The 21516-nt window shown below is 37.8% G+C and overlaps 1 long non-coding RNA gene across 1 annotated transcript in view; it reads right to left on the reverse strand.

Annotated features, from left to right (window-relative positions):
• Positions 1-19781, reverse strand: part of LOC116098154 — a 72835-nt gene extending 53054 nt beyond the window's left edge. The window contains exons 1-2 of the long non-coding RNA XR_004121725.1: positions 19300-19781; positions 13797-13905 (exon numbers count right to left, since the gene is read on the reverse strand). This is a non-coding gene — a long non-coding RNA (uncharacterized LOC116098154). The remainder of the gene's footprint in view (positions 1-13796; positions 13906-19299) is intronic.
• Positions 19782-21516: the final 1735 nt, after the last annotated feature.

Below are 21516 nucleotides of genomic sequence, written 5' to 3' on the forward strand. Positions count from 1 at the left end.
TTTGTGGCAGGATGGCCCATTATTATGGATATATCCAAAAGTGTCTCCGGCAAAATCTATTGAGCATTGTAGTACTGCAGTTGCAAGTTTGGCACAGACCGGAGTACAGCAATGTTTACAGTTTTTTGGGGTATCCCCAGCTACTATTATTGTCCCATATTCTGTTCATCAGGTTAAAGTTTTGTGTGGTACCATTGATGTTTGGGCTATCCTTCAGTGTGGATTTGCAGGATTAATAGATAATCATTTTCCCAAGCATCCTTTATTATCCTTCTTTAGAGAGAATCCTGTGATCTTTCCAAAAGTTATGTCAGCTGCCCCTTTAACTGGGGCCCCAAATGTGTTTACTGATGGTTCTAAAACAGGCTGTGGGGCCTATTTGGTAGAGAAACAAGAGCCTCGTGTTATGTCAATTCCCGCCAGGCTCTCTCTCCTCAAATAGTTGAATTAAAAATAGTAATTGAAGTTTTTAAAAATTGCCAATTTGCTTTTAATTTGATATCTGATTTGGCTAATGTTGTTAACGCTGCTAAAATTCTTGAAACCGCTGGCCCCATTAAAATTAATATACCGTTTGTGCATTATTTGAGAATTTGCAGAAATTAATTTGGCAGAGAAAGAATCCATTTTTTATTCAGCATATTCGGGCTCATACAGGGTTGCCAGGACCTTTAAGTAAAGGAAATGAGATTGTAGATCAATGGACTAGGATGGAGTGCATTTTCATGAGTTCTTCTATGGAAATGACTAAACAGTTCCATCAAAATTTTCATGTAAATGCTAAGACATTACAACAAAAATTTCATCTGTCTCGAACTGATGCCTGACAGGTGGTCTTAGATTATCCTCAATGTATAATCCATCATCATCCCCCTGGCATGGGTGTCAATCCAGGGGGTTTGTCCCCCCTTAAGATCTGGCAGATGGATGTGACACATGTTTCTGAATTTGGAACTTTAAAATATGTTCACGTATCTGTAGATACATGTTCTGGGATCATTCATGCCACCCCTTTGAGTGGAGAAAAGGCATGCAATATCCTCTTGCATTGTCTAGAGGCATGGGCTACTTGGGGCAAACCCCAGCAGCTAAAATTAGATAATGGACCTGCCTATACAGCTCAAACCTTTATGTCATTTTGTAAACAGATGGAAGTTCATGTTTCCCATGGACTGCCATATAATCCTCAAGGGCAGGGCATCGTGGAGCATGCACATCGTACTCTTAAAGAACTTTTACAAAAACAAAAAGGGGGAATTGGCCAAGGTCATACCCCGAAAGAAAGAACTGCTCTTGCTCTTTTTACCTTAAATTTTTAAAATTTGGATTTAGATGGCCTTTCTGCTGTGGATCGTCATTAGTGCAGCAGAGGTTCCTTGAAGGGATTTGTGAAGTGGAAGGATATGATCACGGGCATTTGGCATGGTCCTGATCCAGCATTGGAGTGGGCGAAGGGATCTGTTTGTGTTTTTCCTCAGGATTATTTGGAGCCTCTGTGGGCCCCTGAGTGATTGACACAGAAGTGTGCCACACAAAATGGAAAGATCGTGCCCAAGAGCCTTGTGTACCCTTCTTCTTCTGTTCCTGGTGGAAAGCCAAGCGGAGCCAAGATGGGAGATTCTGTTGGTGTTTCCAAGACCAATGCCGATACGACATAATGCTCAAGTGTTTCCTCGCTTTTTTAGTACCAATAGAAGTTTAGATGTTCCATTTTTGCCTTTAGATTGCTTGGTCTCCTATTGCTGGTCTGCCTTGTAGGCCTGTGGTATATATGCAGGATCAGGTTCACTCAGAGAAGGAATGCAGCCATGATTGTGCAAGCATTTACAGCCATTAAGGCAGAACAGTCTCCCCAGGCATGGCTGACAGTCATGCAAAAATGATCATCACATTCAGGCTGCAAGGTGAAGCAAGGTACTCCGGGTCATCTTCTAGCGGGCCTCAAGAAGAGCACGTCTGATTGCATGCGGGTTGGTACCCCAGACCCCGCCTCTGAGAAAAAGGTATTGGACGGATCTGGTACTCTTTGGGTGGATGACACCTAAGTGAGGATCAGTACAATGTCCATGTTTCCAGATCAGACCTCTACTCTTGCCTGTTTCCTCTAAAAACTAAAAAGGGGAACTGTGGAGAGCCATTCCAAGAGCAAGCAGTCTCATAAACAAGCCTTCATTTGGCTAAGCTTGCTGCCATTGGTTGCTTCCGCATTTGGTGACCTATTCACTTTTGCCACATAGCCCATTGGGATTGGCTAAGCTTGAGAGTACTTAACGGCCAAGGGTGGGCCGGAAGGCGGGGCTTAGATGGCGGGAAGGGGGGGCTTAAGTAACGGCTCCCCAGAGCAAGAGAGCAGGAGAGGAAGGCAGGAGAGCAGGAGGGAGAAGCAGGAGGGAGAAGACTCTTACAATGTTCCTGAATAAACTGCTAAAAGGAAGAGCTCTGGTTGCGTCTTTCTTGCTGGTTGAGGCGGATGTAACAAAAATGCACATGGTCATGTCATTTCATTTGACACTGAAAAAGCCTTGGGCAATACCACTTCATGTTGAAAGCCTTGGAGGGATCAGAAATTCTTGGCATATACTTCAACATAATAATAAAGTCAATATAATAAAGTCAATATATATCAAACCAATAGCCAATATCAAATTAAATGGAGAGGAACTGGAAGCAGCCCCACTAAAATCAGAAACAAGAAAAGGTTGCCCAGACTCTCCCTATCTATTCAATATAGTACTTGAAGTTCTAGCTAGAGCAATTAGACAACAAAAAGAGATCCATGGATAAAAATTGGAAAGAAAGAAGTCAAATTATCACTATTTGCAGATGATGTGACAGTAGATATAAGCAACCTCCAAATTCCACCAGAGAATTCCTACAGCTGGAAAACAACTTCAGCAAATAGGCTGGATATAAAATTAACTCAAACACATCAGTAGTCTCACATTCGTATGATAAATAGGCTGAAAATGAAATTAGGGAAACAACACCCTTCATAATAGCCACAAGTAATACAAAATATTCTGGTGTAATGGAAAGATCTCCCATGCTCATGAATTAGTGGATTAACATAGTTAAAGTAGTCATCTTACCAAAAAGAATCTATAGATTCAATGCAATCCCCATCAAAATTTAAAAACAATTTTTCACAGACATGGAAAAAGTAATTCTCAACTTCCTATGGAAAAATGAAAAACCCAGTTTAGCAAAAACAACAATTTTTTCTCAACAATAAATGATCTTCTGGGCCAATCACCATCCTTGACCTTCAAGCTATACTATAAAGCAATAGTATTAATGATCACATGGTGTTGGTACTGAGACAGAAAGGTGGATCAATAGAATAGAATTGAAGTCCCAAAAATAAGCCCAAACATATGGCCAAAAATCTATACACTGGGAAAAGAAAGCATCTTCAGCAAATGGTGCTTGTCAGACTGGCACCATTTAGAAGAATGTAGAAGAATGAAAATAGATCCATATTTATCACCTAGTACAAAGCTCAAGTCCACATAGACAAACACCTCAACATAAAACCACATACACTGAATCTAATAGAAGAAAAAGTGGGAAAGATCCTCAAGTGCATTGGCACAAATGGAAATTCCCTGAACAGAACACCAATGACTCAATTTCTAAGAACAATAATTGATAAATGCGATCTCATGAAACTGAAAAGCTTAGTTAATAAGACAAACCTGAAACTTACAGATTGGGAAATTTTTTTCACTCACCCTTCATCTGATAGAGGGCGAATATCCAAAATATAAAACGAACTCAAGAAGATAACCTCCACAATACCAAATAACCCAATTTAAAAAGTGTGTACAGAGCTAAATGGAGAATTCTCAGCAGAAGAATCTTGAATGGCCAAGAACCACTTAAAGAAATGTACAACATCCTTCGTCACCAGGGAAACACAAATCAAAATGATCTTGCGATTCCACCTTACACTAATCAGAATAGCTAAGATCAAAAACTCATGTGACAGTACATGCTAGTGGAGATATGGGAGAAAGAGGAACAGTCTTACATTGCTGGTGGGATTGCAAACTTTTACAACCACTCTTAAAATCTGTCTGGAAGTTCCTCAGAAAATTGGAAATAGCTCCACCTGAAGACTCAGCTATACTAGTCCTGAGCATATATCCAAATGATGCTCCACAATACTCCAAGGACATGAGCTCCACTATGTTTGCAAAAGCCTTATTAGTGATACCCAGAAGCTGGAAACAACCAAGATGTCCCTCATCTAAAGGATTTATACAGAAAATATGATTTATTTACACAATGGGATAATAATCAGGCATTAAAAATAAGGACATTATGAAGTTTTAAGGAAAATGGATGGGACTAGAAAATATCCTGAGTGTGGTAACCCAGATGCAAAAATATATGCATGGTAGGTACACTTTGATAAGTAGATATGAGCCACAATGTACACAATCCACAGACCATAAGAAGTTTAACAAACAGGAATGCCCAAATGAGGATGCTTAAATCCCATTTAGAAGAGGAAATAAAATAATTATGGGAAGCAGAGAGAGGGAGGGAAGGTGGGGAACGGGAAGGGAAGTAGAAAGGGGTATAGGACCAGATACTCATGGGTGTGATAAGAACAGGAGAGAAACAGTGAACCAGAAGAATGAATGGAAATATGCAAATTCTGGAGGTGGGAGGTCGGCGAACCTCTAGAAAGTCCCAGAAACCTGGGAGGTAAGAGAATCTCAGAACTCAATGGGGGTGACCTTAGCCAAAATTCCCAACAGTTGTGAGAGGGAATTTGGAAAGTCCACCTCCAGTAAAGAGACAGGACCTCAAGTGGAGGGACAGTGACACCTATTCACCTTCAAATTTTTTCACCCAGAACTATTCGTGTTTAAAGAACTGCAAAGACTAAAATGGAGAAGAGACCAAAGGAAACGATGTCCAGTGACCAGCCCAATTTGGGATACATCTCATGGGAGGCACCAAATCCTGACGCTATTTCTGATGCTATGATGAAATCAGAACCTAGCTAGCACGACTGTCCTCTGAGAGGCCCTACCAGCAGCTGACTGAGACAGATGCAGATACAGCCAACCACTGGACTAAAGTCAGGAACCCTATAGAGGAATTAGGGGAAGAATTGAAGGAGCTGAAGTAAGGGCGACCGTACAGGAAGACCAGCAGTCTCAAATAACTTGGATGCCTGTGAGATCCCGGAGAATGAACCACCAAGCAGGCAACAACATATACTGCATGGTCTGAGGCCAGATAAGAACTGGTCTGGCTTCAGTGGGAGAAGTACCTAATCCTATAGAGACTTGTTCAGTGGTGGTGAACACATGGGGGAGGCAAGAAGAAGGGGGATGGTGTGAGAAACTGTGGTGGAGAGGCATGGAGGGGGCAACACCTGAAATGTAAATAAATATAATAATTGTTTTAAAAATAATATTTCTTTGTTGCACATCATTTCTGAAAGTTTGAATAGCATGCTTAATATTAACCATCCCATGACTAACAAATTAAACTATAACACCGGAAACTTGATGGAATCTTCTTCTATATATAATTTGATTATCACATGTGTGGTTAATTTAACAGACAGATGACTAATCAGGGAATGATTACTCTCATTTTAATTACCACTGGGACCATAAGAGCGTTCAGTTGTCCTATGCATTAACACCTTGTGTTGTCAGTACTTTGCTTTTCTTGTATTACAAAATTGCTCATTTTAATATCTCCCGTGGAAATATTTACAAAAAAAATGGTTGATATTTCTTTAGTTAAATTTGTTATCTATCCATATTAAATCAAGGTTAATTCCTAAATAAAGACATGCATTCTGCTTATAATGTGGTAGCAAAACATCTCTGTGCATAATAAAGATGGAAAGAGTGAGGTATCACAGAAAATGAACACACTTCCTAGCATGTATTACAGATGAGTGCGCACATTTACTGTGATGTATTTCCAGCTCCGTATTCATACCCAGTGAGCAAAGGGCAATGGTGTAGGAAATTGAATCATCTCAGTAGAAAATCTGTCAGAACTCTAGTAATTAGTGATAACATTGTTTTGCATGTTTTGTCTTATACCTATGAATGCATTTACTCATGAAAATGCTATTGCACTAAGTCATGATGTAATATGTATAATGCTGTAGCTCTCAGTTATATGTCAAAAATAAAAAAAAGACTAAAATTGCAGTTCTAAATAAATATTCTATAAAAGTGAACTAGGCAAGAGAAGCACTAGTTTATATCATTTCACACACAAAAAAAATTGAGAACGTGACCCAGTATTATCGATGAAAATGTTGTACATTCTGAATGATGTTTCAACTTCATTGTACAGCTGGGGTAAAACCATTAAAATGCCCTTTCAAAAATATTCTGTACATCTCTACACATGTAATGACTCTCAAATTGTAGTATTATCTTTATCATCATGTTTATTATAATATCTATGTTTCCAGGAACAATTATATATGCTATTTCTAGCTCATAAAAGCAGCTGTAGCCTTATATTAGTAACAACAATATGACTAAAACTTGGGCTTTCAGATGTTCTTTGGAAGATGAAATAGAAATCTTTATGAATTCCTTTCATATTATTATTCAAAAATATATTTGATTATCCTGTTTTTTTTCTGTTATACCACACCCAGTAACTCCTTTGATTCCTAGTGGAGATACTATTGAGAGAAAATGGGTTTATCTATTTTCAATGCTTTCTGATAATCATGAGATTATGGATAATAAAGTTATGATGTAAAATACAATGGTAAATGAACATTGAAAACTGAGTACTAAAATGTATTATACAGGTAAATGAAATAGAAAATTAGTGTGAGGTACAATGTGGAACCTCAAAAAGCAAAACGGGAAACAAAGAGACAAGTCTGGTTTTTAACAGAAACATTGTTATGAAATCATAAGAGTGTGGTACATTTTCACAATGGAAAACTACTTGGCTATTAAAACTGACAACTTCATGATTTTTCAGGCAAATGGATGGAACTAGCAAATATCATCCTGAGTCAGATAATCCAGATCCAAAAGAACATACTTAATCATGTCATGTACTTAAGTGATAAGTATATATTAGCCAAAAATCTGAGAATATCCAGGCTACAACTCAAAGTCCACATGAAGCTTAATAAGAAGGAAGGCCAAAGTGTGGATGCTACAATCCTACTCAGAAAGGGGAAGCAAACAAACAAACAAGCAAACAAAAAAATCACTGGAAGCAGAGGGAGGGTACTTTATGGGAGAGGGGAGGAAGAGGAGAAATGGAGACAGGATCAGATATGGAAGAAACAAGAGAGAAATTCAGGGGGTCAGGAGAATGGATAGAAATATGTAACAATGGGGAGTGTGGAACTGGGACGGCAGACCACTAGAAAGTTCTGGACACCAGGGATACAAGAGAATTGCAGGACCCAAAGGGAATGACATTAGCAAAAATGCCTAAAGAGACCACTTCCAGTATATAAAAAGGCATGGCCCTCAGTTGAGGGATGGGGCCATCTACCCATCTCAAAATGTTTAACTCTGAATTGTACCTGTCTAAAGAAAACACATGGACAAATTTGGAGCAGAGGCTGAAGGAAAGGTTATCCAGGGACCTCCCCACCTTGGGATTCTTCCCATCAGCAGGCACCAAACCTCAGCATTATTGCTGATGCCAAGAAGTGCTAGCAGACAGGAACCTGGTATATAGCTGCCCTCTGAGAGGTTCTGCTAGCACCTAAGACAGATGCAGGTACTCAAGGCTAAACATTGGACTGGGTCCAGGAACCACAGTGGAAGACCGGAAGGACTGAAGTAGCTGAAGTGGATTGCAACCCCATAGGAACACCAACAATATCAACTAATAGAACCACTCAGAGCTCCCAGGGACTAAACCACCAACCACAGGGTGTGGCCATGGCTCTTGCTATATATGTCTTATCTGGCATACGTGGGAGCCCAGGAGGCACTTTGTCCTATGGAGGGTTGTTGCTCCCTCGAAGGAAGATGCTAGAGGGGTGAGGTGGGAATGGGTGGGTGGCAGAGTGACTACCCACTTAGAGGCAAAAGTAGGGGGAGGGATGGGGGTTTGCAGAGGGGAAACTGGGAAGGAGGACATTTGAAATGTAAATAAATAATACAATTAATTAAAAAATCATGAAGAGAGTTCAGAGACACAAGGAGCGAAGTGAATATATTATGAAGTTTCTAGTACAAAATCAGCCTCAGACAAAGTATAACTTGAATCTTCAAGAAGACTATTTAAGTGGCTGTGTGAAAACAGCATTTCTAGTCTTAAAATGCAGTTACATAATTTCCTAGCAACCCTCCAAATGCACTTAAGATATATTAGGTAATCTCTTTGATATGGAACTATTAGAAAGAATCATTGGTATTAATACAAAAAGTTTAACAGTTATTTAAATTTTATCATTTGTTGCTTAATTGTTGTTCATTTTCTGTTATATGTATTTTTCTATTGTATAAAGTCTTTTGTTGCTATTAATTTTCCTTTTTATCATATTCTATTTTAAACAAAATTCTAAAGAATATAGTCAGGATTCAATACATGATCCTTTCTGTACAGTCAATGACTAATGATAATGTTTTCACCATGAAAAATGATGGATGTAAAAAGACAGATATTTTTATGACTTAAGCATACAGCATGTATGTTAATAAAAACATCATACAATGCTTCTTCAACATGACCAATTTTAATGTTTTATTTAAACAAAACTGTTTATTTTTAATGTTTAGTTTTTTAATATAACTGTTTTTTAGTCATATAATGAAATAAATAGTGCATATCTGTAATTTCTGCATTGGGAATATTAAGATGGAGGGTCTTTAGTTTGTGGAAAGACTGAAGTAATTATCATGATCTTCTTTATTTAAAAAAAGTAAGGGAAACAAAAAACAAACATATAAACATACGTGGAAGGATTTGAGATAGCCCAGTGGTTAAGAGCACTTGTTGCTGGGTTCAGTTCCAACTCCCATTTGGCTCTAGGGTATCCAGTACTGACTTCTGACCTCCATAGGCATTAGGCATGCATGAGTGATATAGTACATACATGAGGCAAAAACTCATACATATAAAATAAAATTTAAAAATATTTTGAATTACAAATGATTCAAATTAACACAGTTTAAACCATGGTGATGCACAAAACTTAAGTCCAAGTGGATTATAGATAACAACATAAAACTACATACACTGAAGCTGATAGAAGAGAAAGTCTGGGAATAGCCTTGAATACATTGGTACAGAAGATGACTGGACATAAAACTAACAGTGTAGGCACTAAAGGCAACAATAAATGGGACCTCATGCAGCTGAAAATTTTCTATAAAGCAAAGACTGTCAATAGGAAAAAACTGCAACCTACAGAATAGAAAAAGGATATTACCAATTCCAAATCTGATGGAGGGTTAATATCCAAAATATATAAAGATCACAAAAAAACCTATATCTCAAAAGACCCAAATATTCCAATTTAAAAAAATATACATATATAAACACAAAATTCTCAACAGATGAATCTCAATGGACTGAGAAACACATAAATAAATGTATATCTTCAGCCACCATAGAAATGAAAATCAAAACGACTTTGAGATTCCATTTACACTTGTCAGAATGGCTAAGATCAAGAACACAAGTGTCAGCTCATGCTTGCAAGGGTGTGGAGCATGAGAAACACTACTTCATTGCAAATGGGAGTTCAAACTTGTCCAGTCACTATGGAAATCAATATAGCAGTTTTACAGAAAATGGGGAATTGATCTACCTCAATAACTAGCCATACCACTCTTGAGTATATATATATACCCAAAAGATAGTCTATCCTATCACAAGGACACTTGCTCAAACATTTTTATTACGCTCTATTACTAAAGGCCAGAAATTGTAAACAATCTAGGTCTTATTCAACTGAAAAATGGATAAAATCATGTAGTAAAATTACACAGTGTACTATCACTCAGCTGTTTTAAAAGTGACATAGTGAAATTTGCAGGCAAATGGATGCAAATAGAAAAAGTAATCCTGTGTGAGGCAAACCAGACCCATAAAGAAAATAGGGTGTATTATTTTTTCCTTTTTTAAATTAGATGTTTTCTTTATTTATAATATCTTCTTTCCCAGATTCCCCCCAAAAGAAAAATGAAAAAGAAAAGAAAAGAAGAAAAAAATAAAATAAAAAAAAAACTAAGACAATCCCTTGTTTCCTCCCCCCTCCCCCTGATCACCTCCCCACCCTCTCCCACTTCCTGGCCCTAGCATTCCCCTACACTGGGGCATAGAGCCTTCACAGAGCCAAGGTCCTCTCCTCCTGTTGATGACTGACTTGACCATCCTCTGCTATACACATGCTGCTGGAGCCATGAGGCCCCCTATGTGTTCTCTTTGGTTGGAATTTTAGTCCCTGGGAACTCTGAGTGTACTAGTTAGTTCATATTTTGTTCATGCTAAGGGACTGCAAGCCCTTCAGCTCCTTGGGTCCTTTCTCTAGCTTCTTCATTGGGGACCCTGTACTCAGTCCAGTGGATGGCTGTGAGCCTCTACTTCTGTATTAGTCAGATACTGTCAGAGCCTCTCCAGAGACAGCTATATCAGGCTCCTGTCAGCCAGCACTTGCTGATATCCACAATAGTGTCTGGATTTGATGATTGAATATGGGAAGGATTCCCAGGTGAAGCAGTCCCTGGATTGTCCTTCCTTCAGTCTCTGCTCCATAGTTTGTCTCTGAAAATACATCTATGGGTATGTTGTCCCCCCTTTTAAGAAGGAATGAACTATTCACATGTTGGTCTTCCTTCTTCTTGAGTTTCTTGTGGTTTGTGGATTGTACTTTGTATATTCTGAAATTCTAGGCTAACATCCACTTATCAGAGAATGCATACCATGTATGTTCTTTTGTGATTGGGTTACTTCACTCAGCAAGATATTCTCCAGGTCCATCCATTTCCCCAAGAATTTCATAAGTTCATTGTTTTTAATAGCTAAGTAGTACTCCATTGTGTAGATGTACCACATTTTCTGTATCCATCCCTTTGTTGAGGGACATCTGAGTTGTTTCCAGGTTCTGGCTATTATAAATAAGGCTGCTATGAACATAGTCGAGCATGTGTCCTTATTACATGTTGGAGCATCTTCTGGGTATATGCCCAGGAGTGGTATTCCTGGGTCCTCTGGTAGTACTATGTCCAGTTTCCAGAGGAACCACTAAACTGATTTCCAGAGTGGTTGTACCAGCTTGCAATTCCACCAGCAATGAAGGAGTGTTCTTTCTCCACAACCTTGTCAGCTTCTGCTGTCACCTGAGTTTTTTATCCTAGCCATTCTGACTGGTGTGAGGTGGAATCTCAGAGTTGTTTTGATTTACATTTCCCTGATGACTAAAGCTGTTGAACATTTCTTTAGGTGTTTCTCAGCCATTCAGTATTCTTCAGTTGAGAATTCTTTGTTTAGCTCTCTACCCCATTTTTTTTTCTATTTTTTCTTTTTTCTTTCATTTTTTATTAGATATTTTCTTCATTTACATTTCAAATATTCTCCCCTTTCCTGGTTTCCCTTCTGAAAAAAACCCTATTTCCTCCCCCCTCCCTCTGCTCACCAACCCACTCTCTCCTGCTTCCTGGCCTGGGCATTCCCCTACACTGGGGTATAGAACCTTCAGAGGACCCAGGACCTCTCCTTCCATTGATGACCAACTAGGTCATCCTCTGCTACATATCCAGCTGTAGCCATGAGTCCCACCATGTGTACTTTTGGTGGTTTAGTCCCTGGGAGCTCTGACAGTACTGGTTAGTTCATATTGTTATTTGTTCTAAGTGGCTGCAAACCCTTCTGTTCCTTGGGTCCTTTCTATAGCTCCTTAATTGGGGACCCTGTGCTCAATCTAATGGAAGGCTGTGAGTCTCTATTTCTGTATTAGTCGGGTACTGGCAGAGCCTCTCAGGAGACAAGTATATCAGGTTCCTGTCAGCCGGTACTTGCTGGCATCCACAATAGCATCTAGGAAGATCAAGAATTGAGAAATGGGACCTCATAAAGTTGCAAAGCTTCTGTAAAGCAAAAGACACTGTTAATAGGACAAAATGGCAACCAACAAATTGGGAAAAGATCTTTACCAATCCTATATCTGATAGAGGGCTAATATCCAATGTACACAAAGAACTCTACCCCATTTTTTAATCAGGTTATTTGTTTCTCTGGAATCTAACTTCTTGAGTCCATTGTATATATTGGATATTAGCCCTCTATCAGATACAGGATTGATAAAGATCTTTTCCCAATTTGTTGGTTGCTGTTTTGTCCTATTGACAGTGTCTTTTGGCAGAAGTTTGCAACTTTATGAAGTCCAATTTGTCAATTCTTGATCTTAGAATATAAGCTTTTGGTGTTCTGTACAGGAAATTTTCCCCAGTGCCTATGTTCTTGAGGCTCTTCCAGACTTTCTTTTCTATTAGTTTCAGTGTATCTGGTTTGATGTGAAGGTCCTTGATCCACTTGGACTTGAGCTTTGTACAAGCGGATAAGAATGGATCAATTTGCCTTCTTTTACATACTGACTGCCAGTTGAGCCAGCACCATTTGTTGAAAAGGCTGTATTTCCACTGGATGGTTTTAGCTCCTTTTACAAAGATCAAGTGGCCATAGCTTTGTGGGTTCATTTTTGGGTCTTCAATTCTATTCCATTGATCTATCTGCCTGTCACTGTACCAATACCATGCAGCTTTTATCACAATTGCTTTTTAGTACAACTTAAGGTCTGGGATGGTGATTCTACCAGAGGTTCCTTTATTGTTGAGAATAGTTTTGGCTATCCTGTTTTTTTTGTTATTTCAGATGAATTTGCAAATATCAGTGGTTATTAACTATTATGTATTAATAATCAAGCAAAAACAATCCACAGAACCAGAGAGGTTAGGTAAAAAGTAGGGTTATATGGAGAGATGTGGGTCTCCCTGGGAAAGGGAAGTACAATAGATTCTCAGGTAGACTGGGTGCTTGGTAGGGACGGAGGTGGGATGTATCAGATGGATGGAGTGGATGGAGAGAGTGCAGGGAGAGACAGCTGAATTCGGGAAACCTAGTGCAGTGGAAACTTTCTGTAATTTATGATGGTAACTCTAGTGAGGACCACTAGTAATGGAGGATAGGGAATCAGAAAAAAGATGGCCATCTTTTGTAGTCAAACAAGGCTATCGTCAGCAGTTGGATTGATCTGAATCCAACTGAGTTGTTGGCCAAGAGATTCCCATAGAAATAGATACCTAAACAACCCAGGCTAATGCTAGGACAGAAAGTTTCTCTCTGAAAACACACAGTGGGGCCCTGCTGCTGAGAACATCACATAGTTCAATGGATATAGAGAAACTGAACTGTTGTGTGCATGGAAACCTTGCCCATGCATTCTAGTCTCTTCAATGTGGGAAGGTATTCTGCATGGAAATACTGTGGAAAGAGAAGCCTGGATACAACCCAGGGACAAACCCTCCACAAACAATCTATACTGCCTGTGAGATATGTTGTGGCACAAAATTTGAGGGAGTTGCCAAAAGATGTCTGGTTTAATTTGAGGGCAACCCATGAGAGAGAGCCTGTGTCCTACACTACTGGTATATCTAGGAACAAGAGACTGGATAGCAGAGATACCTATGGAAGGACCAAACATGATTAGCAAATTAAATAAATAAATAAATAAATAAATAAATAAATAAATAAAATTCTAATGATATATTTCTATACTCATAGATCAGTGCCTTCTGTAGTAATCATCAGTGAGGTACCTTGGGAAACAGATTGGAGCCATTACAAGGATCTACAGCCAGACTTCATGCAGAGGGAGTCTAAATAGGAGGTTTCCATTGGGTCCTTAGCTTCAGAGTTGTGCAAACCCTAGAGAAAGAGAGGAGGAAGGATTGTAGAAGTTAAAGATTGAGGACACCAGAAAACATGAGTAGAGATTTAACTAAGCAAGGCTCTCATCAACTGCAGCAGCAAGCACAGAGCCTGCACGGGTTTCCACTAGGTCCTCTGGATGTGTTATGGTGTTGTCTTGGGTCTTTTGGAGGAAATACAATCAGTGGAAGTGGATGTGTCTCTGACTCCCTTGACTGCTCTTGAAACTCATTTTTTCCAGTTTGGTTGCCTTGTCTAGCCTTGATATGAGGGTTTTCACCTTATCTTAGAATATCTTTGTTTTGTCCTGTTTGGCTGTCATTTTTTGGAGTCCTGGTCTTTTCTAAAGTGAAAATTGAGAGTGCTAGGATATGTGGGAGAAAAAAAATGGAAGAAGGAGCTAGTATGACTGAAGAGAGGAGAATTTCTGATTGGAATATATTTTAAGAGAGTTGAATATATTTTCAATAATAATAAAAAAAGAAAAGAAAACTCAACCTTCCTCAAAACATGGAAACTGTATAACATCACCGTGTTCATTAAAAGTTAATGCATCTCAGATTATGCAACTCCTGCTACTTTAAATGTCTGTTTTTGACAACCATATGTTGTTTTTGATATTTTACACCCTGGATATTACAGGATGCTGAACAAGTCGCTTGAAACTAAAAACCCATAAGTTGGTTGTATGTTAAAACCGCAATCGTTAAAATGCTTCCCCTGTGCAGATGTTCATTGATCCATTATCTTGCCTTATGGTCATGCCTATGTTCAATAGTCATCATTACAGGAATAACAATACTAGACTGTTTCAGTCTGTTTCAACTGGCAAAACCAGCAGATGCTGAAATTGCTAGAACCCACATAAGCTTTCATGCTTACATTTTAGACCAATGACTGCTTTTGACTGGGGAATATGTTTACACTTGTATTTCTACTCTTTATCACCACCTGTTTTAAATCTTCAGAGAACTTGCATTTCTCGGCTTCAGAATGGCCTCCTGTATGTGCTTTCCTTTAAACTACTTCTCAAAACAAAATCATTAAAAGAGTGACAAAAGTTCTCAAACATTCGGGAATGGGATCATATGAGAACAGAGTAGGGATAAAGTAATCTGAGAAAAATCCAATTTGCTTCCAGATGACTTGACTTTTAGGGTTTTGGTGTTATTGGCAAAATATATTTCTAAATTCTAATTGTAATCATAGTTATTCAGATGTATAGGTTTATATATTTTTCAAAGTACTGCAGAAACTACTTGCTAGAACAATTGCTAATTTTTATGCAAATAATATATGCCATATGTTTCAGTCTTTGAAGATTAGTTTGTTTCTTTTTATGGCATTCAAGATGAAATCCAGGAATTTGCATATACTGAAAAATGCTCTGAATTTCAGAGAATTGATAGTAATAGATTCCTATAGCTGTATTTATAAGAACTTGGTTTCTATTGCTCAGTATACTTATCAGAGATAGGATGGACGTATTGATGTGTGCCAATGACTGCAAAACAGATGTATGCTTATACTACAGATTCATAGTTTTTATGTTCATTCATACGGTGATAGGCTCTCTGGGCTGTTTTTTTTAAAAATATGTTTTAAATATTCCAAGTGAAGTTACCAGGAAAATATACAAAAAGACCATTGAATGCATGTAAAATTTCATGTTACATTTTTTAAATTCAAAGTAGTCAAATAGTGAATGACATCATATGTATAATTTAGTTTTGAAAGGACATCTCAATCTATTTCTAATTTAGCTTTCCATAAATCATAGATGAAATTTCTAAACTGTCCACATTCTCACTGAGGCTTGACACAATCTTTAGATTTCACTTCTAATAAATTTGAAATAAATACCATTTGATGATAGTGCTAAGTAGTACTTCACAGAATACTTAAAATATTATTAAAATCATTAATAGCTTTAAAATTTTAAGTATTCTTATCATTTTCGTGTGGTTCCTTGCATACCATATGTGATATACGTAATTTTGTATCATGTGATTCTGACATTTCCTCTTCCATTTGGAGAGTTTTATATTTTCATTTCTCTCCATTTAGTTTCATATTGTCTACTGGGGTGCTGTATATAGCTTTTACTATTTTCAAGTATGGGCTTTGAATTCCTGATCTTTCCAAGACTTTTATCATGAAGGGGTGTTAGATTTTGTCAAATACTTTCTCAGCATCTAATGAGATTATCATATGTTTTTTTTTTCTTTGAGTTTGTTTATATAGTAGATTATATTGATGGTTTTCTGTATATTGATCCAGCACTGCATCTCTGGGATGAAACCTACATGATCATGATGAATTTTATTGAGTATTTTTGCATCAATATTCAAAAGGGAAATTGGTCTGAAGTGCTCTTTCTTTGTTGGGTCTTTGTGTAGTTTATGTTTCAGAGTAATTGTGGCTTCATACAACAAATTGGGTAGAGTACCTTCTGTTTTTATTTTGTGGAATAGTTTGAGGAGTATTGGTACTAGGTCTTCTTTGAAGATCTGATAAAACTCTGCACTAAACCCACCTGGTCGTGGACTTTTTTTGGTTGAGAGACTATTAGTGACTGTTTCTATTTCTTTAGGGGATATGGGACTGTTTAGTTTTTTTATCTGATCTTGACTTAAATTTGGTACTTGGTATCTGTCTAGAAAATTGTCAGTTTCATCCAGGTTTTCGAGTTTTGTTGAGTATAGGCTTTTGTAGTAGGATCTCATGATTTTTTGGATTCCCTCAGTTTCTTTTGTTATATGTCTCTTTTCATATCTGATTTTGTTAATTAGAGTACTGTCTCTGTGTCTGTGTCTAGTTAGTCTGGCTAAGGGTTTATCTATTTTGTTGATTTTCTCAAAGAATCAGATCCTGGTTAGGTTGATTCTTTGTATAGTTCTTTTGGTTTCCATTTGGTTGATTTCAGCCCTGAGTTTGCTTATTTCCTGCCATCTACTTCACTTGGGAGAATTTGCTTCATTTTGTTCTGGAGCTTGCAGATGTGCTGTCAAACTAGTAGTACATGCTCTCCCCAGTTTCTTTTTGGAGGCACTCAGAGCTATGAATTTTAGGACTGCTTTCATTGTGTCCCATAAGATTAGGTATGTTGTGGCCTCATTTTCATTAAACTCTAGAAAGCCTTTAATTTCTTTCTTTATTTCTTCCTTGACTAAGTTATCATTGAGTAGAGTTTTGTTCAGCTTCCACTAGTATGTGAGCTTTCTATTTTCTATGTTGTTATTGAGGACCAGCCTTAGTCCTTGGTGGTCTGATAGGATGCATGGAATTATTTCAATCTTCTTGTATCTATTGAGGCCTCATTTGTGACTGATTATATGATCAATTTTGGAGAAGGTACAATAAGTTACTGAGAAGGATGGATATCTTTTTGTTTTAGGATAAAATATTCGATAGATATCTGTTAAATCCATTTGTTTCATAACTTCTGTTAGTTTCACTGTGTCTCTGTTTAGTTTCTGTATCCATGATCAGTTCATTGATGAGATTTGGTTGTTGAAGTCTCCCACTATTACTGTGTGGTGTGCAATGTGTACTTTGAACTTTAGTAAAGTTTTTTTTTTTTTTTTTTTTTTTTTTTTTTTTTTTTTTTTTTTTTTTTTTTTTTTTTTTTTTTTTAATGAATGTGGAAGCCCTTGCATTTGGAGCATAAATCTTTAGAATTGAGCGTTCATCTTGGTAGATTTTACTTTTGGTGAGTATTGTCTGTCTTGGTCACTGAGATGGGTTTCCTATATGCAGCAAAATGTTGGGTCCTGTTTAAGTAACCAGTCTGTTAGTATATGTCTTTTTATTAGGAAATTGAATCCATTGATATTAATAGATATTAAGGAAAAGCAATTGTGGCTTCCTATTACTTTTGTTGTTAGAGCTGGAATTCTCTTCATGTGGATATCTTCTTTTAGTTTTGTTGGAAGATTACTTTCTTAATTTTTCTAGGATGTAGTTTCCTTCCTTGTGTTAAAGTTTTCCATTTATTATCCTTTGATGGGATGGATTTGTGGAATGATATTTTGTAAATTTGGATTTCTCATGGGATACTTTGGTTTCTCCATCTATGGTAATTGTGAGTTTTGTTGGTTATAGTATCCTGGGCTTGCATTTGTGTTCTCTTAGGGTCTGTATGTCATCAGCCCAGTATCTTCTAGCTTTCATAGTCTCTGGCTAGAAGTCTGGTATGATTCTGATAGGTCTGCCTTTATATGTTAGTTGTCATGTTTTCCTTACTACTTTTAGTATTCATTTTTTGTTTTGTGTATTTGGTGTTTTGATCATGAAGTGATGGGAGGAATTTCTTTTCAGATCCTAACTATTTAGAGTTCTGTAGGCTTCTTGTATGTTCATGGATATCTCTTTGTTTAGGTTAAGGAAGTTTTCTTCTATAATTTTGTTGAAGAAATTTACTTGCCCTTTAACTTGGAGGTCTTTACTCTCTTCTATACCTAATATCCTTAGGTTTGGTCTTCTCATTGTGTCCTTGATTTCCTGGGTGTTTTTGTTTAGGATCTTTTTGCATTTTGCATTTTCTTTGACTGTTGTGTCAGTGTTTTCTATGGTATCTTCTGCACCTGAGATTCTCTCTTCTATCTCTTGTATTCTGTTGGTGATGCTTGCATCTATAGCTCCTGACTTCTTTCCTAGGTTTTCTATCTCCAGAGTTGTCTCCCTTTTTATTTGTTTATTGTTTATTGTTTTTAGTTCTATTTTTAGGTATGGGATGGTTTTATTCAATTCCTTCTCCTGTTTGGTTGTGTTTTCCTGTAATCTTTTAATGGATTTTGGGTGTTTCTTCTTTAAGGTTTTCTACCTGTTTACCTGTCTTCTCCTGTATTTTTTAAGGTAGTTATTTATTTTCTTCTTAAAATCCTGTATCACTATCATGAGATATGATTCTAAGACCACATCTTGATTTTTTTGGTGTGTTGGGGTATCCAGGACTTTCTGTGGTGGGAGTACTAGGTTCTGATGATGCCACATAGTCTTGGTTTCTGTTGATAAGATTCTTGTGTTTGCCTTTCACCATCTGGTAATATCTGGTGTTAGATGTTCTTGCTGTCTCTGGCTGTACCTTGTTCCTCCTGTGGGTCTGTAAGCCTGTGTCAGCACTCCTGGGAGACCAGCTTTCTTTCTGGCAAGACCCATGCACAGAGGGCTGTGGAAGATCCCCACCTCCTGGGTGCAGATGGATGCAGAAAGGACCCTGTCCCAGTTGTTCTGCTGTTTCTGTGGTCTGTGCCTCCTGGCAGTCCCTACCTTAAACAGTCACTGGAGAGAAAATGAGGATCTCACCTGAGTCCTGTGGTCTGAGCATTCCCTGGAGGCAAGCTTTCTGCTGGCAGAATTGGTGCACAGAGGGTTGTGGAACACACCTACCTCCTAGGTGTAGATGGAGGCATGAAGTAACCTGTCCCAGCTGCTCTGCCTCTTCTGTGACCTTTGGCTCCTTCCTGGCCCTGCCTTAGACCAAGAATTTTTCTTTATGTTGATTCTGATCTTCTATTTATGCTTCCATTTTGAAACTGTAATATTGACTCCAAAAGTTTAGGTAGAAGTGAAGCAAAAGGTAGGCTGCCCGTGAGTCCTGAAGAGAACTGTATTTTCAATTTGTAACTTACAAGTAGATGGACTACTGAGTCACTTCAACTAAGACTCAAAAACATTGAAAATCACATTTCACCTCTTAGCTGCCTACCATGACAACACTAAGAAATGTCAAGATGAACTCCTTTCGACAGTCAGTTCTTGAAAGAATCTACATTTTGGCAGACCACTTGATGTATCTTGGTGTATGAGTTTATACCCACCAAAAGTTAGAAAATACCTTTGAACATAACCAAGCAACATATATAAGACACTCTAATCTTCTCAAAGTCTAGTCTTCTAATCTTCAGAAAAGTCTATGTCATCATAAAGCCTCAGAACTTTATGTTTCCACAAACAACAAAAGAAGATTTATTGGTAGGAAATACCAATCATGTATGACTATGGACTTAATTGGGGTGCTTCCCACCTCCAAGCACCAGTCTTGACTACAGCATTATTCAAATCTCCAGGAAGAATACGTTTTATTTGTTAAAGTCTAATGTGCTAAGGTTTGATTTTTTTTAGTATTTGGTAGATCAAAGCTCAATACTAACATGAAGTTTAATTCATGCATTCGGGTATATAGAAAAGTTACCAAGTTTTGCCAAGAGCAAGGTACTTTCTAAACATGCTCTGCTGTATGCAATTGTCTGCAATGAGATACCCACATCACTGTGACTTTGTCTATGTGCTTAACACCATAAAGTAATGATCAACTTTGGGTTAATTGTTCTTATAACTATAGAGTCAGAGTCAGTCATTTAAGATTCCTGTTCAAATTATAATAACTTAATGTTCATGTCCCTTGTCTTGTAAAGCCACTTCCCATTAGCAAAGACTTAAGATTTCCCAGCACAATTGACAATGTTTTTATTCCTATAAAGCCAAAAGCAATAATATGTTAGACATCCTCCTTGTAAAATAAACAGTTTCAAGGCTTTATCTTGACTTGAGCTATCATCAGCCTTCAAAACAATTAATTGGTCCCACAGGCTTAGATGGATTATACATTTTTGAAAAGAGAACAGAAGCAGAGATGTTAAAATTATCATTTCGGCCCCTGAAGCAGCCCTTGCAAAGCTGCTCAGGGTGGAAACTACAGACTTTAGGCCCTGCCCAACAGGAACTAACAGGAATCACCCACTCCCACTTTGACATTTACAGTGCATTTCTAAACAGTGAATTTGCCCTGCAGCCTTGCCAAAAGTCATAAGTAAGCTTGGCAGTTTTGACCTTGGCTAACTGGGAACAATTGAATGTGGCAGAGTAAGAGAAAACTGGCTTTTGCTTTTAACATGTTTTCCTCATGTTTACAAACTGTAAGGACAAGCCCAAGGCAGAGAAGGATCATACGGGTCAAGGCAGAGAAGGATCATATGGGACAAGGCAGAGAAGGATCATACAGGTCAACGGAGAAGCCCAAGCCTATTGAAGACTCAGTGCACTGTAAAAGGTAAGGGAAGAATATTGCAAAAGGAAAAGAAATTTTTATGGATGCAACTATCTGCATACAACATTCTGTCCTGACTGTGAGTGTGTGTGTCTCTGTATGCACATGTGAGTGCATGCTTGTGTGCATACATGCATGTGGGGAGATATTAAATACTTCATTCAATTTAATATAATAAAAAAAATGTTAGAAACACTCAGCTATGAAAGCAATCCTTAGGTGTTTTTCTTAACCCTGTGAAAGGAAAACACAAAACAAAACAGAAAAGAAGAAATAGTTTTGTTAAGGGGAGCAGATGTTTCTGTTGTATATTTTGTACTCCCTAAGTGTATTTGAGAATTCTAAATATAAATGCTTAAACAGAAAGAGTGCAAACACACAGGAAATTGGAGGGGTGTGAGAATTTGTCTAGACGATTCAATCTGATTCCCAACTTTTCATATAAATCAAACACCAGACACATGGAAAAAAATCTGCTTTGTCAATATTAACATTACAGGTACTACATGCATCTTAATAGAAACAAAATTCCAAGAGCTAGCCCATTTTTAGGACTA

The sequence above is a fragment of the Mastomys coucha genome, unplaced genomic scaffold, assembly GCF_008632895.1.
Source record: "Mastomys coucha isolate ucsf_1 unplaced genomic scaffold, UCSF_Mcou_1 pScaffold20, whole genome shotgun sequence".
Lineage (NCBI taxonomy): Eukaryota > Metazoa > Chordata > Mammalia > Rodentia > Muridae > Mastomys > Mastomys coucha.